Below are 15,451 nucleotides of genomic sequence, written 5' to 3'. Positions count from 1 at the left end.
TCAAATAATAACTAATTTAATTAAAACTAATTAGTCAAAATTATTTATTCAAGGCAAATATTTTGTGAGTGAGTTATTCTTCCCCCTGGAATTTTTTGGAAAAACTATGTAAACACATGTTGTAATGATGACAAAAGGCAGTAAAAACAGTTGCACAGATTTTTCACAGATTACAAGATAAATGGAGCTGACCATATCTAACAGGATTTTTGGAAGTCAGTTGCAGTGATACTGCCAAAATGGTTAATTCTTATCTTAAATTCGGTGTTGACTTTTGGTAGGTTTTAACCAGTTACTGGAGGGCTGTTAAGTTGTGAAGAAGGTGTTAGATAAATACAGGGTAATACTGCATTTCAATGCAATTAACTCTTACTCATAAAGAATTCAAGTATGACTTTAAATGATTAGAGGAAAAGAAAATGACATGCTCAAATCCAAGTCCTTGCAAACATTTTACCAGTGAAGATTGGTGTGACTGCTTTGAGACTCCCTCTTTCTTATTCCATTTTTGATTTAGTTCTGGGAGTTGTATTTTTTTTGTCAATCGTTAGTATAAGGATAGAGATGCATTATATGATGTAGATGCTTCAGATCAAGTCATAAGAGAAAAAAGATAAGTGTCTGCTCTCAATATCTCACTTTCTCTAGTGCTATGGAGTATATCGGCTTGGGTACCGTGTGTGTGTGGTTTTTGTTTTGTTTGTTTGTTTTTTTTGTTGTTGTTTTTTGTGTGTGGGGGGTTTGGTGATAAATAGAGGGATGTTTGCAGGATTAAACTTACACTGCTATCTTTATTGAATCAGCATGCCTGAAACTGCTCAAATCTTGATGGGAATTTTGGAATACAACTTGGCCTGGGGTGGACTCTTTCTCAAACAAGTATTGTTGCTGTAATTTTTGAAAGAACAAACAAAATCAGATTTTCAAACATTCTTGCTTTACAATTTAGACGTGCTATTGATTCCACCATTGGTGTAGACCATGTGTAACACAGCCTTTTCTCTGGATATATTTTAATCGAGTTTTAAGTAAGAGTTGACACTTGAGCGTATCACCGAGCAAATTTTAGAAGCTCGTGCGCTTTCTCAAAGGTAGCTCTGCCCTGCTTGCGACTGTGCGATTGCCGTTCTCCCCCCCCCCCCGCCCCCTTTCTGTCACCCTGCTTCAACACAGCAAGGGAAGGAGGAAGTTGAGGTGTTGCATAGCCTTTTCTAAGCAGTTTTTGTGTGCAGACATTGAAGACCCTGTTAGGTTAATTCAACTAGTGCTGTAGCTACCAAATTTCTGTTAATGCTGACGGCATTTGTGTAATTACAGGCTCTGTGTGCTAACCAGAGAGAGCAGCTCAACCTCTCGGAAATTATTTTGTCTGTTGCCTTGGTTAACCTTCCCTGAAAATTACAAATGTTGCTGGTACTCTGTTGGGGTAGTGGGGTGGTTTTTGCAGGACCTGCTAAAATGAAACTCTTTTTTGCTTTCTTTATTGGGCGCTGGACAAAGCATCTATAGCAGTCAGAATCAGATTGAATGGTTGAAATGAAACTGTTGATAAAAGTTGATCACAGTCCAACTTGAGGGGACAAGTGTAGTAAGATAAAAAAAGTGGAAAGCTGCGCTGTCAGATTTTTGTGTGTGTGTTCTTAAGGTGTTCTTACTGCATAAAGTTGGGAAGAACTGAGACCTGTTTGTAGTACTAGCATGATTCTCCTACTGCTGGAAAACTAATGGTAAATGATCTAGAGTAGACAAGACAATATTTTTCTGTGTTTAATGTATTCTCTTGAAGTCCTCTGAAAACCTTGGGGTTTGTTAGAAGTTTCAAACAATTTTTTTTTCTTTGTTTGGATCTTTATCTTCAACATCAACTGTAGGTGGCACTGATTACTCATAATTAAAAGGTTTGGGATATATCTCTTCCTCCCAAACTTGCATGTTTTGCAAAGCCAGTGGCAGTCACTTGATATATTTTCTCTCACACTAGCAAAAAATAAGTGTGGTAGGTGTCTGCAAGTTCTACTATTGAATACATATTACAACTAATATTTTTAGTGAAACTGATACATTTGGAAACTTCTAATATGGATACATCTCTTAAGATCAGTTGAGAAGGTTTGTCTTTTGAAGCCAGTTTTGCCAGCTCTGATGCTGGAATTAAAGCTTGTGAGAACTTATCAGGAAAAAACGTTAATGCTGATTAGTAAAGAATAAGTAGTTTTCCTATGCTTTTGGCTTTGTTTTACTCAGAGGCAAACTCATACCTGAAAGCTCAGTTCTAGTTACTGGGTGACTTCACAGGATTTTTGGTCAAGCTTGGTATAATTCAGGGTTCTAGAACCTGGACACTGGTCAGCAAAGCTACTCAGTTCAGCACACTTGTGAAAAAGTGGTCTGTTAGCATTTACTTGCCACTTCAGCTTCAGTCCTGATTCCCTCATCTGCTACCATGGACTACTGGAGTCTTGTGTGTACACTTGCATACAAATGAATGAATTCACAACCTGCTTCTAGTGAATCCAAGCAATCTGATGCTGAATGTGTTGCAGCTGAATTAAACTGGTGAAGAGCAAGTCATGATGTTTTTCTGAAGTAGGGGAATAAAAATGGATCTTTGCAAGAGGGATCTAGAAGCGCTTAAATATGCATATACATGTTCATTCATAGTTTAGTGTGAAAGGTCCTTGCCTCTGAACAAAAAGAGCTTTATTGCTCTTGGTTGGGAGTGAGGCTGCAAATGGACAGTGGATGAAGACTGCTCCAGCATTTTGCTGCAAAATTCTGCTGCTGCTGTGCTGCGATCCTTCCAGTTCCCATAAATTAAATGGAGTTAGGCCAGCTCATTAGGGCTGTTTCAGCATGGCAGATCTCTGAGAAATAGCAGAGGTTGGTGGAATGATGTCTTTGACCCTAGTGCCATCATTCATCTTTCCAGTTCAGTACTGACATAGTTGTTTTCTTGGAGAGAACATCATTGCAGCAGGTACAGTGGAAAAACTTAGAGAGTATTCTTGATTGATACAGATCTCCCCATGTGGTGGTTGCAGCACTGGTTATTTTTGAAGATAAAGACATTTACTGTGGTGTGCAAGTTATATTTCTTTTAGTGATTCTTGTTGTGTCCTCCAGTTTATTGTGATCAACAGTTGTTTTGTTTCACCTCCTATTGGAGAGGCAGAATAGCCTCTTACTGAAGTGCCAAACTGAGATTCACAAAACATGCGCTCCATTTCTACCACGAGTATGGACTTCACGTGATTATGAGCAAGTCACTTAGTCTTCCTCTGTGCTCTCAGTTCCTCGTCTGTAAACTGGGTACTGTGATGATGACTTCATTGGTGTTTATTTGGTGATGTTGCGTTCAGAGATGGAACAACTTTTTTCTTGCTGCTTAGATAGTTCCCAGTAGCCTTGAATGTGGTTTAGACTCATATAGCGGATATAATGAGAGGTCCTGGTGAACAAGATTGGCGTGAAATTGCAATGGTCTGTGTGCAATGAGCAGCAGCTATCTAATACCACATATTTAGTTGTTGTCAAATCAGAATAGGTCTTCAGTAATGGAAGTGACTCTTACTTGCCATTAGTGGATTTTGGGTTTTTTTTGTTTTTTCCATAACTGATCTCACTTTGTGTATAAGTAATAAAGTAAACAACTGAATTCTGGAGTTCACTGAAGTCTGAAATAGCTTGGGATTTTCTCTTCCTTTTCCAAACTGATATAGTGGATGAACTAGTCTATGAAAATCCTTTTTACAGCCAAAAAGTTTCTTCGTGTCTGTAGCTTGGTGGGGGAGGGCATCAAGCTTTATGAGGAGGGGAGGTAACTATGGCTGTGTATTGCACTGAATAAAAACAGCCTGCTCAGGATGTTTAGTCAACTTCAGAGTTTTCTTCTAAGTTGTGTTTTTTGTTTGTTTTTTGTTTTTTTTAATCTCTGACTTTTTTAAAAAATCATTTTGTGGAAGGGTAGTTTGGATGCATGTCTTATGCAAGTTGCAAATGTGGATTCTTGCACATAGTTACAGCTCACTGGATGGTCAAGGGAGGAAAAATACTCTTATCAACAGCTCTGTGCTTCCAAGAGCATTTCTTCTGTTCTGTTCTCCAAGATTTGAGGTTACTACGTCATAGACTTTTATAGTCTCCAGCTAGTCGTGAAGGATCATAATTCAATCTGAAATTAAAAATGAGTGGATCAGCTTTACTATGGAAAAATTTAACTAGTGATCTAATTTGCCAGTCAACCAAAAAGAAATACTTCAAGAGAAGTTTTACTGGCAGCACCTAGAGTTGCAAAGAGTTTACTGACATACCCTTATCAACTAGTCTAGTCTTTTGGATGCACATTAGGAAATACTATCACCTTTCTCTTGATTGATATCTGTGGGGAACATGGATCGTGCTTGCTCTTGGAAAGTATCCATTTGCTTTAAAATAAGGTAATTAAAGGTGAATAAGATAATTGATGAAAAAATTGAGATGTGTTTTCAGTAATGCGTTATGTTCAGATGTGTTAGCAAACATGAGGCTGTTAGTCTGTGCTCATGTCTTCTGTAGAAGTGAATTACAAGAACAGTTTAGTCTCCTAAAATTTTCATTTTGGAATCTTTTTTCCAAATATGATTGGAACTTTTGGTCTCAAGGGTGATGGGTAGGGAATGACTTACTGAATTTCCCCTCCCCGCCCCTTTCCGAACAGTAGATTAAAGTGAAAAATGTTCTGGCTCATCCAGTTCTTCTTGTTCCATTGGCCAAGACCAGAACATAACTAATGCAAACCTGAAGATTTTAATTGCCCATCCATACACATAGTAACATGGTGTTTGTTGCAGTTCAGTGCGAATACTTTTTACCATGGCGAAGTAATATATCTAATTTTTTTGTTTATTTGTTTTAGGAACTGTGCTGCCTAGAATTTCACCAATGGCTTTGTTTTAATGAATCAGAATGTTTGTATTCTTTTAGAGTGTAGCATTCTACATAATCCTGTTTGTGTTTTTCTTTTTTTGATTGTTCAGGACTTTCTTGTGGCAGTTTCCTAAGCAGGTTGAATAGTCTCTCTGCCTTCACCTACTGTTGCAACTTTTCCACATTAAATCTGCTTTTTCCCTTCAAATTACCTTTCCTGCTTAGTTGTCCCTATATCTTGTCTTAGTTTGTAAGCCCTTTGGGGTTGAACTCTGAATTTATGGGAATATAAGATGTCTTACAGTAGTAATTATGCCATGCAGTGTTTCCCAGCAAATGTCAAGCGCAGACAGACTTGTTCTCATGAACCTGGCAGAATATAAAGAAGGCAAGTGGAATATACATCCCAGTAGGTTATTCTTGGTAAGCCAAACTGTTCACCTTCAGAAGTGCCATGGTTGAAGCTGTGGATTATGTGACTTAGGTGAGAGATACCACAGTGACTTTGGAAGAAAGTCAAGTTAAGTTTTGTTTGCAAGAAAACTGAAATCGGAGTTGAACCCAGTATGTCAGTCTCTCTAATTTGAGGAGTAGGAGGAGAAAGTGTGTTGAAAAAAGTGGGGATCTCGCAAAATCAAGTCTCTTGTTTTGAGCCCAAAAGGTTAATTCATTAAGGTGGGAGACTGAGTCGTAGGTAGAAAGCTTCCTTTGTTTCGTTGAACAAGGTCTAGGTTTAGGTGTAACCAGCTCCCTGGAATGAGTACCTACTCTGCCTTCAAGTTCCTCCTTAAAAATTTCCTTGTTTACGTCATCTTTGGCACCATTTGTCATGCTAGACATAATTTTAAAAAGTCACTCTGAAAATAAGTTTTCTTAGGGAAAGTATTTCCTTTCTTCCTCTGGCCTCTCCTCCATCTGCACTCTCTGAAGTGAAAATAGACTGGGACAGGGTAGGGATATCCTCAGTGTACCAGCCAGGAAGAGGGAAGAGCATTCACAAAACTTTCAATAGCAGCAGATCCAGAAAAGAGGAGCCCTTCTGTACTGTATCTTAGCCCGTTTGTATCCTTCTCTCCGTATCATTAATGTCTGTGTTATGTTGATCTTTTACTGTGTATTACTCTTCCCTTCCCCCCCCCCCCAATTCTATGTAATAAAAGAGAAGTATCAGGTGAAAACTGTATTATAAATTAGCAGCATGTATTGCTGTTCTGCTACTTTTTTTTTTTTTTTTTTTTTTTTTTTTTTTTTTTTTTAAGAGGAGGAGAAAATGTTCTTATCATGGAGGCCAGTGTTGCTGTAGGGTTTCATTTAACTGTTGTCCAGCCTAATTCATGTTACGTCTGTAGTCATCATCTTGCCGGTACAAATGTATTTATTCTAAACTTTATATAGAGTATGATGAGGGAAGGGGAAAATAGTAGGGTGGGAATCTGTGAGGAAAGGCAAGCAACATTGGTAGTGTTTCACCATGTAGTTTGTGAAGATGGTATTTTGGTGGGTTTGGATTAGTTTTTGATGTGGTGATTTACTGTTTGAGGAGAGCATGAAATAGCATCAATAGTGTAGATGATCTCGATCTAGGGAGCATTGCATAATGGAATTTCTTGTGAGAGAGATGTCTGAATGTTACTATAAAAACGTGTGTGGGTAAGGAGAGGGACACAACAAGTGATTTAGGCTATGCAGATAGAAATGAAAGTTATTTAAGTACCTCTGAGTTCGACAGACATAAACTTCATCAGGAGCAAGAGAAAAACAATTGAGAGTTTGAAGTAAAGGATTATATGCTCAGAGCATGTTGGGGGGGAAAGATTACAGGGACAGCTGTGTTTTGTGTAGCCTCAAAGGGTCATTGGATGTTGGCGATGTTATAGAAGCATGGGTTGCGGAAGTAGGGAGTTGACAAGTCTAAATGAGAGTAACTATTCAATATAATAGTGGAAGAAGAAAAACAAGATTTTAGAAAAGCAGAAAGCAATATCAAGTTTATTTTTGAAGTCATTGTGGGAAGTGGATAGCTGGAGTGTCAGAATGAAAATAATCTCCTGATGACAAGTTTTTGTGACAAACCGGATAGTGTTAACGAGCCAAGGAGACCAATCCCCTCTTCCATAAGACATTATCAGCTTGCTCAGCTCTGATACAGAGCAGTCCTGCTCGGGTATTGTCAGAAACTGACCGCAAGTATAACTGTAGAGAAAAGTTCTATTTTAGTCCAGTCTGTTGACACCTTCTTAAGAAATAAGACTGGTTCCCTTTCATGAGCTAATACTGAATTAACAGAATGTCTTTCCTGTTGTAGTGGAAATAAAATTGTTTTCCATCATTAATTTCTACATACTGATTATAATGTATTTATTTTTGGCAGAGTGGAGTGAAAAGTGGATTCACAAAGTTCCAGCATTGACACTTTCAAGGTATGAGTTTCTGCCCTTGAACTTGGGAAGAAGTTTGTCACCCTGTCCTTTTTTTTACCCCAGGCATTGAGTGGTAACTTAATCTAATTCATGCTAGCTTTAGTCCTTATCCCTTTTAAAAATTCTGAGTCAGATGATGGTTTAACTCGTGCCCATGTAGTCTTTGATTCCTTTCTCCTGACGTAGCTAACTAGGGTACAAAGTTAGCAATCTGCTAAAAGTATCCTGGGCAGCTAGAGATATGATCATTTGCTCACCAGAACTTTTGGCCTTTTCTTGACAAATATATGCTAAATTATATACCTTTACATGTAAAGGTTCTTTGCAAAGAGTGGGATTCCCCCCCCACACACACACACACGCACACCCGGTCTTCCTTTGTTGCCCTCTTTGGCTTGTATGTCTGCTGTCCATTGTAATTCATTTCTTCATTAATTTGATATTTGTGAGTCGTCTTATGGTTATGTAAGATTCTGTAGGTTTTTATGAGCCTGAGCTGCTGGTGAAAGAAATCGTGGTAATGTCATCTTCAGTGGAGTTCTTCAGTATCATTCACTGACCAGATTTAGCAACAGAGGTTGGACAGAAACCTCCTTTAGCTTCATGACAGGATTCTTATAAAGACTTTAAAAAGTGAAGGAACAAAAAATAATAATTTAGCAAGAAACCGTGCAGCCTATGAAACTTATCCTCAGGTCATTGACATTGCCTGATACACATTGATCATGCACTGATTCAGAAGACACTGGAGTTTCTTATCAATGGTTTATCGAGCTGGGAAATGCCTCTTCTAGATACACCAAGGGAAGGGGGCTTTATGTAACACTGAAGACATGGGTTGTGACTTCTCAGCCATGTTCAGATTTCTACAATGGCTGATTAAGCTGGAAGTAACGTCTAGCCTGATGAGATGAATTGGCAGTTGTGGTTATGGTATAATAACTATTAAGTAATGATTTTATAGTTCATGATACGTAGTTCAGGCTAGTTTAGAGTCTCCTGTGTTTCTTTACCAGATTCATGAGATAAAATTCTTTCATTTTATGACAGCTTTCCTTTCTCTGTACTTTATCAGTAGATACTAAATGAACAGACCATAACTGTAATTACATTTTTGAAGTATGTGTGTTGTTTGTTCCAAAGCAGCTGTGATAAGATTTATAAAAGGGAGTTCACCACCTATCTCCCATTGCCTTTTGTTGTAACTGCTGTCTGATTTTCTTAGATGATGAATCAGTATCAGAATTCCAGCATGTGAAAAACCATATCACCTGCTGTGGTTGGTGTGTGTTGAACAACTTGAGGAACAGGCAAGATGGAATAATCAATCTTGCAGGTGTTGTTTGGAAAAGGAAATCTTGCATTGTCTAATACTATAGGAAGAACATTAAAATTTTGAAAGTGAACGGGTCTGTTTTAATTTTTAGAGCTCCAGCTTTACCAGTCATGACTCTTCCCCTAGTGTTTAACTGTTTCTCAGTATGGTAGATGTCCATTTATCGTGTGCCTGATTCTGCCTTGTTAATATATGTCGCATGAAGTTTGACGCCTCCCTCATGCACCAATTTATACATGAACATACTCTTGCCATTATTTTGATGTCCTATTAAAATCCATAGATCTACTTATGTTAATAAGAAATGAGACAAAAAGCAAAGCTAAAGGAGTTACTATTAAAATAGTTATTTAAACAATATTTTTAAAACAGCATTATTTTTAAAAGTTGCTTGATTTGATGTTTCACATATGTAAATGTAATCACAGATTTTTGTTTGTTTATAAAGGTAGTGTTTTGTTTTCTTTTTAGAATTAGGCATGAACAGTCAGTGTGTCAGATAATCCATTGTTGTGATCTACTTGTCTACTGAATTGATCAGAAGTACTCTCTTCTTTGTGCTACCTGATGTACTCATTTCTGCTGCTATATTGTCATTTATTGCAATTTGTCATTACTCCCTTTTAGAAGAGAGCACTCTCAAAATGGTGTGTGTTTACACTTTTAGACTCTCTTTGCTGAAAGCTCTGACGCTGCCTGTTAATTCTCTACGTAAGGCTAAAATAGAATTGTGTTTTAGACATTCTATTGAAGGGATCACAGTAAGAAAGAGACTTAAACCTTCACTGCCCATTGATAGCAGCTTAGGACATCCCTGTGACCCAAAGAGCATGGGATTTGATTCAAAATTCAGAATTAGCAGGAGCCCCGTGCTCTCATAGAGGGTGTGAAGAGCGTAAGTCTGTGAACTTAACAAAATAAAACACCGCAGCTACTGTTAATGTTTTAGTACAAGTTGGTTATGATGATTAAAGAAAAAATTGTTACAGTGTAAGCATGAGAGATGACCTAATGGGATACTGAAACAATAGTTAATTATTTGCTGCAGTATAGCTCAGTTAAAAAATAAATAAATCATGCATTATTCAGTCAAGTTATTGGACTCAATTTTTTTCAGAGTCTGAAGGGCTGGGTTATACAGCTTATAAGCTAATACATTTCTTTGAATGTTCTTGGCTGTGAAATATCTTCATGTATGTTTAATTCTCAGCATCTCTGAGTAAGTTGCTGATTTGTTTGCAGATGTTGAATGAAACTCTGGTATTTTTGTATCTTGAATCATAATCATTGCCTGATTTTTTTCCTAAGAAGTGAGAAAGTTTTTCATCCTTTTACAGAGTAGGTAAGATAGAAACTTCACCACAAATATCTCTACTTTTCTTCCATTTTGCTTAAAGGCATTAGAAAAGCAGGGCCTGAAGAAGTGAAGAATTTGTATTGCCCTGCAGTCTAAACCTTACTCAATTTGATCTTAGACCAGTGACTGTTTTAAGATCTCGTGAATCAGTATCACGGCTAGAAACACCTATACTGTTGCACTGAGAAGCTCTCATCACAGGCTTCGGGAGTGATTTGTATCTGGCTCTAGTAGCTCAGGTGAATGCTATAGCTTGAAAGGGTGACAATCTAATTCATTTGAAGGATGTTTTCAAGGAGGAGCTATCTTTTTTAAACTTGTATTAATTTTTTTTCCTTTTCCTTTAAGGCCTCTTCATTAGTAACTGAGCCAACCCAATCAAACAGGTAGAGTGTTGCAAGCCTAATACCTGTACAAAAATTAAAAGGAAAAAATCTGAAAAAAAGCTGAAATGCGACAGAAAGAAGATGTAGAAGGGTGTGTGATGACATAAAGGCTTTATTGGCAATGTCTGAGATGCCCACAAACAAGTAAATTATGCAGGTCACCCCAAATGAGTTCCAATAAAAGCTTTATACCAACATGAACAGTCCCATTTTATAGAGGCAGCACTCCGTCTAAATATAAACTGCTCCCAGTCATGTCTAGACCAACATCAGAGCTGTACTAGTGTTAAAAGTGGGGGTTCAGAAGTAAGAGTATAAGCTATACCATTTTTCAAGTTGCTAGGTCTTATAATTAGCATCTAAACTTTGTGACAGTGTTACATGTGTGAATGTCACAGGACACTGCGTTGCCCAAGACATCTCTTCTTTCTCCTTTTAAAGTGTCAGAAGGTATGTCTGATGGATGTGACCAGTAATCCAAATGTTCTTCAGCGTGTGTTTGAAGCTTTGAGAATGTATCAGTGGGTGGATGGATGGATAGATCAGTAAATGACTTTCATTGCTAACTATTTTCAGCAGTTGAGTTTTAATGAGTCGTTCAACTGTTGCTGCTGTGTTTAATCTGCTCGCTTACTCAGCATTCAACATTGAAGAAGCTTTCTAGGAGGTTAATGTTGTCGTGATTACAGAAGAGGTTAGTTTGATTGTGTTCTGCACAGACCTTGTATTAAGAGCTCTTTTTTAATTGAGAAATATATGCTGTGCATACAGATAATTAGGATAGATGAGTGAGTGTTGTGTTTGGATGTGCACATGCAAATATACAATTGCTATATTAAGATAAATAACTCAGAGTGGATGAAGTTATAAACAGAGGTCCTGATTCTGTAGCAGTGGTCTTGCTCTGTCATGTCCTATATTTGTCGGTGGGTTCTCCTTTTGGATTTGTGATTTAATATGTATTGACAGACAGTGGAGTAGATTGAAAAGGACAGCAAAAAGCAGTTTCTTCCACTTTTTTTCGTTTAACATTTAGAGTTCTTTAGTTTACTTGATAGGCTGTGTAACATCTCTTAAAATAAATAAGCACAAGCCAGTCACTCTTACAGGTGGGCAATACTTTTTTTTAAAGTGTACCAATGTGAAGAAAATAGTGATATTTCTGGTAAGTGCACTAAAAAAACAGCAGTTCCGATCAAATGCCAGCTCTTACATCAGTCGTCTTTGTAATCTTTCTTGCTGATCTGTGACCTTGACTTTGTGTTTGTGTTTGTATGTCAATTCTATTTTAGGGATGGACAAACCAAGTTCAACTTAATAGGATTTATACTCCAGCTTCATAGGATGCCTCAGTGTAATATGAAAGTTAACATATTTGAATGAGTTATTCTGTTTCCAGTCTTTTTCTCAGATTGCAGAGGGCTTGTGCACAGTGGCATTTTTTTGGATTTTGTTTCCTTTAATCTTGTTTAAAAGACACTTCTTAGAAAAGGCATCTTCTTTATCTTAAAATGAACTCTAAATTCAGTATAGACATTTTGCCTAGAAGTGGAGTCTCCTCTTAGAGATTCTCACAAGTAGCAATGCTCCTGCCTCCTTGATGTGATGTAAGTGCAGTTTGGCACTGAAAGGAATAGGCCCTGCTCTCTGTCCTTCACCACCACCAGTCCAGTCATGCATTCCCACATGGAGGACTGGCTTCTGATCTAGGTGAAAACAGCCTGTCAACAGTATTTTGGGTTGTTTTGTTTTGTTTGTTTTGTTTTGTTTTTGCCATGATGAGGTCCTTAGTCCTACTTGCCACTTAAGATCTTTCTGTAGGAATGCTAGTGTCAATGCAGGGAAGACTGCAGGAGCAAGCAGCTGAAGATTGGTAGAGGAAATCAAGGCTACACATTTTGACAGCATCTTCGCACTTAAATGAGATGAAAATTCCTGTGGAACCACATTCTTGTGTATATTTAAAAGTGTGGCTTCTGAGCTAGTTTGTTTTGTTTATTACTAGAGGTCTCATCTGCAACTGAGATTGACTGTTTTCAGATAGGGATGGGGCTTGCTTTAAGCCTGTTAGACTCTGATTGACTGGTACCACTTCTGCTCATCAGAGTTCTTGAGTATGGGCTTAATTTTGGACATGTGCTGGCATGGAATTTAAGCACATGCTTTAAGTGTGTTTTGTATAACTAATGCTTTAGACAAGTGGCTTTGTAAAGACTCAGTGAAGTTGTTGGTTTGATGGGCACTGTGGAAGATGGCCCCAAATTAGTTATTACTTCTGTGATGCCAATAAGGAATAATAGATTTATTTTTAATAGGTCCTGCAGTTTGGGATAATGTTCTTATATGTAGAAAATTTCACGTTTTCTGCAGAGATCAATAGCACATCTGTGTTGTTTTGTTTTGTATAGTTTCTAAACAGGTATGTGTACCTGTTTCAACTTACTTGACACTAATGGAACAAGCAGTAATGATAAATAGCCTTTTCTTGCTATTTTGCAGTTATTTCCTTCGTGCAGCATTCATGAAAGACAGATATAAAACATATCAGTAAGAGCTGTTTTCCACAACTTTGTGACAGCATATCATCTTTCTGCTTAAAATGCTTGTCATCTTTATCAACATAAAATTTGAGAAATTACTTCAAAGTGTGTGTCCTTGTCTTGAGCGTTTGGAGTAGTTAAACACTTCTTCTTCCCAGCCATCCACTGTTCCTACCATCATGACTTTGTGTCAGTGAATATAGAGTAAGCATTTTCTTTGGTTTTTAGTCAAGTCAGTATTTTAGTGATTCTGATTTGACTCATGGCTCAAGTTGAGCTGCAGCCTGATTCCTAGTGTTTGAGAGTATTATTAACTAACTAATCATCTCTGTTACATGCATCTGTATGACTTAAAAGGCTTTTAATTTTTTACTTGAGGATTTATGTTATGAATACTTTTAGATTAATTCTGGCACAGTGGTAGGTTGTGGAACTTTACTGTATGTTGTTAGCTTTCTCCCCAAGTTTTGCTAGAGTTGTAATGGTGTATCTTTAATTTCATTTGGTTTAATTACTGCTTTGGAAAAAAATCAGTTTGTCATTGTAAATGAGCTAGTAGAGACTTTTTGCTAATGCAGATTTTTCCTTTCTCACTGAAGTGAAATTATATGAGCTTTTTTCTGTCCTTAGCCTTTTGAAGCGTGATCTACAAGAGGCTTATGTCCCCCATTAAAATGGAGACTACATTGTCCTTCCTCTCACTAAAAACAAACAAATCAATCGCCTGGATCATTAAAACTGCTTTTTTTTCCCCCAGGTATCATTGAGTTTTATAAGACTGTGTGATCCTGTACTTTATGTTACTATGGAATTACTCTGCTTTTGCTTTCTGTTAGGTAAAACCTGTTCTACTGAAAGAAAGTGACTCGAATTCAAAACTAATCATGAGACACTTGGTCCTAAGTGGAGCAGGACCACAGTCAGGAAGAGTTGTGTATTTATTTTAGTTAGTGCTGTGTTGTAGCTTTGACTTTAGGCAGCCAAATCCTGGTTAAAATAACATGAAATGACTTTTCATGTGACAAGTCACCGAACCTGTAGAGTTAATCCAACAACGCCAATGGCGTTACTGAGAAATACACAATTTTACTGAAACACTGTGGAGATTTGGCCGTATCTTTAGATCTGTCCAACAAGTAGAAGGTCAGAGTTGTGTGGAAATGCATTATCTGCATGTATTGATCATAACTCAGAAGCATGACTGTCCTGAGGAGCACATTGATTTCTTCACTGTATTTTAATCAGGTTTCATTCTTGAGGAGTTGCCATATAACAAAATGCTTAGTCAGTGATCTTTTGCTGCAGGTTTTGGGGGGAAGGAAAGTGTAAATCTGGTTGTAAAATTTTTATTTTGAATATTTTGAATGTTTTAATGTAAATGGTTTACAAAGATTGGAAAGATGCATCCACTCTCCACTCCCTTGTACCTACCAGTACATTATTTTATTAGAATTTGTTTGGTTTCCACCCCTCTAATCTGAAAAAAATCTTGGCATATATTTCTATGCCTGTTCGCTTTTGGCTCTTTGAATAAGAAGAGTCAATTAATGAAAGTTTTCATGCTCACTGTATTCCTGGGCTTCAATCACCACACTACCAAAGTTAGTGAGGAGTTAGTAATACGCACTATTTCTGTATTCCTCTCCTTCCTGGGGGCAGTAGGGGCAAGGTTCACTGTTCTGTCTTACCAGGTCCCTCCTTCACCCTTTCTGTTTTCCGTAGCAAAAGATCACTGAGCCGTCACTTGTAGGGGAGGTTTTGGATGCCAGATACTTGGTTCCTTCACAGGTGGCAATTGTATTTCAAACGTTTGTTCTGTTTTGTGCTAGAACTGGCAAAGAGTTGGCAAAGAAAGTTTACTTCTAAGTTGGTGAGTGCATGTTAGCAGATCCTGATTGAACAAACTCAGAAGATGCCCCTTACAGTACAGTTACAGTACTAAACAGAACTGTTCATCCAGGAGTATTTGTGAGAACAAATACATGCGCATGGGTCTGTGCAAAGAAATTGACTGAAATTTATGTGAACTGCTCATTTACAGAGGTGTATCGCAATATGCACAAGGTGGGGTTTTCCACAAGTGATTACTTTTGCAAGGCTCATTCTTTAGGAACAGGAAATACTAGTTTAAGGTAGGCTGACATTAACTACTGTTTTGAGAGTGCCAAGAGCCTGAAAAACAGCTAAATATGTGGTTCTTCTCTGAAATAAACTGAACTTCCTAGTAGGTGGTTTTAAAGTGCAGGACAGATTTCGATTAAACTGTGCGCAGTGCTGGGGCATACGTGCAAATCTTCTGAGCTCCTACTTGTGAATAAAACTTCAGAAACATTGGTCGCCTGTAATTTAGGCAGAAATGGTATGCCTCAGGCCTTGCATATGCTGTGTACTGCTTTCTCGAGGAGGTAGCCGAGATGGGTTGGACACCAGAATCAGGCGAGCTGTGGCAGAGCAGCACCGGGTCGATGCACTCTGCTTCTCAGTGCAGGCTGACCTCCGTGGTGTTC

At 37.9% G+C, this 15,451-nt stretch overlaps 1 protein-coding gene across 7 annotated transcripts in view; it reads left to right on the top strand.

Moving 5' to 3' along the window:
- The window catches only part of NRIP1 (nuclear receptor interacting protein 1), a 101,819-nt gene that overhangs the window by 70,585 nt on the left and 15,783 nt on the right, over positions 1 to 15,451 (top strand). For 5 of the 7 annotated variants that reach the window (XM_064523453.1, XM_026107991.2, XM_064523459.1 and 2 more), the window contains one exon: positions 7,277 to 7,325. The exons of the other annotated variants lie outside the window; for them this stretch is intronic. The gene's annotated coding sequence lies outside the window, so the exon portion shown is untranslated. The remainder of the gene's footprint in view (positions 1 to 7,276; positions 7,326 to 15,451) is intronic. 7 annotated transcript variants of the gene reach the window in all.

The sequence above is a fragment of the Dromaius novaehollandiae genome, chromosome 1, assembly GCF_036370855.1.
Source record: "Dromaius novaehollandiae isolate bDroNov1 chromosome 1, bDroNov1.hap1, whole genome shotgun sequence".
NCBI lineage: Eukaryota > Metazoa > Chordata > Aves > Casuariiformes > Dromaiidae > Dromaius > Dromaius novaehollandiae.
The sequence above is the reverse complement of the archived record's forward strand: the minus strand, read 5'-3'. Positions and strand labels throughout refer to the sequence as shown.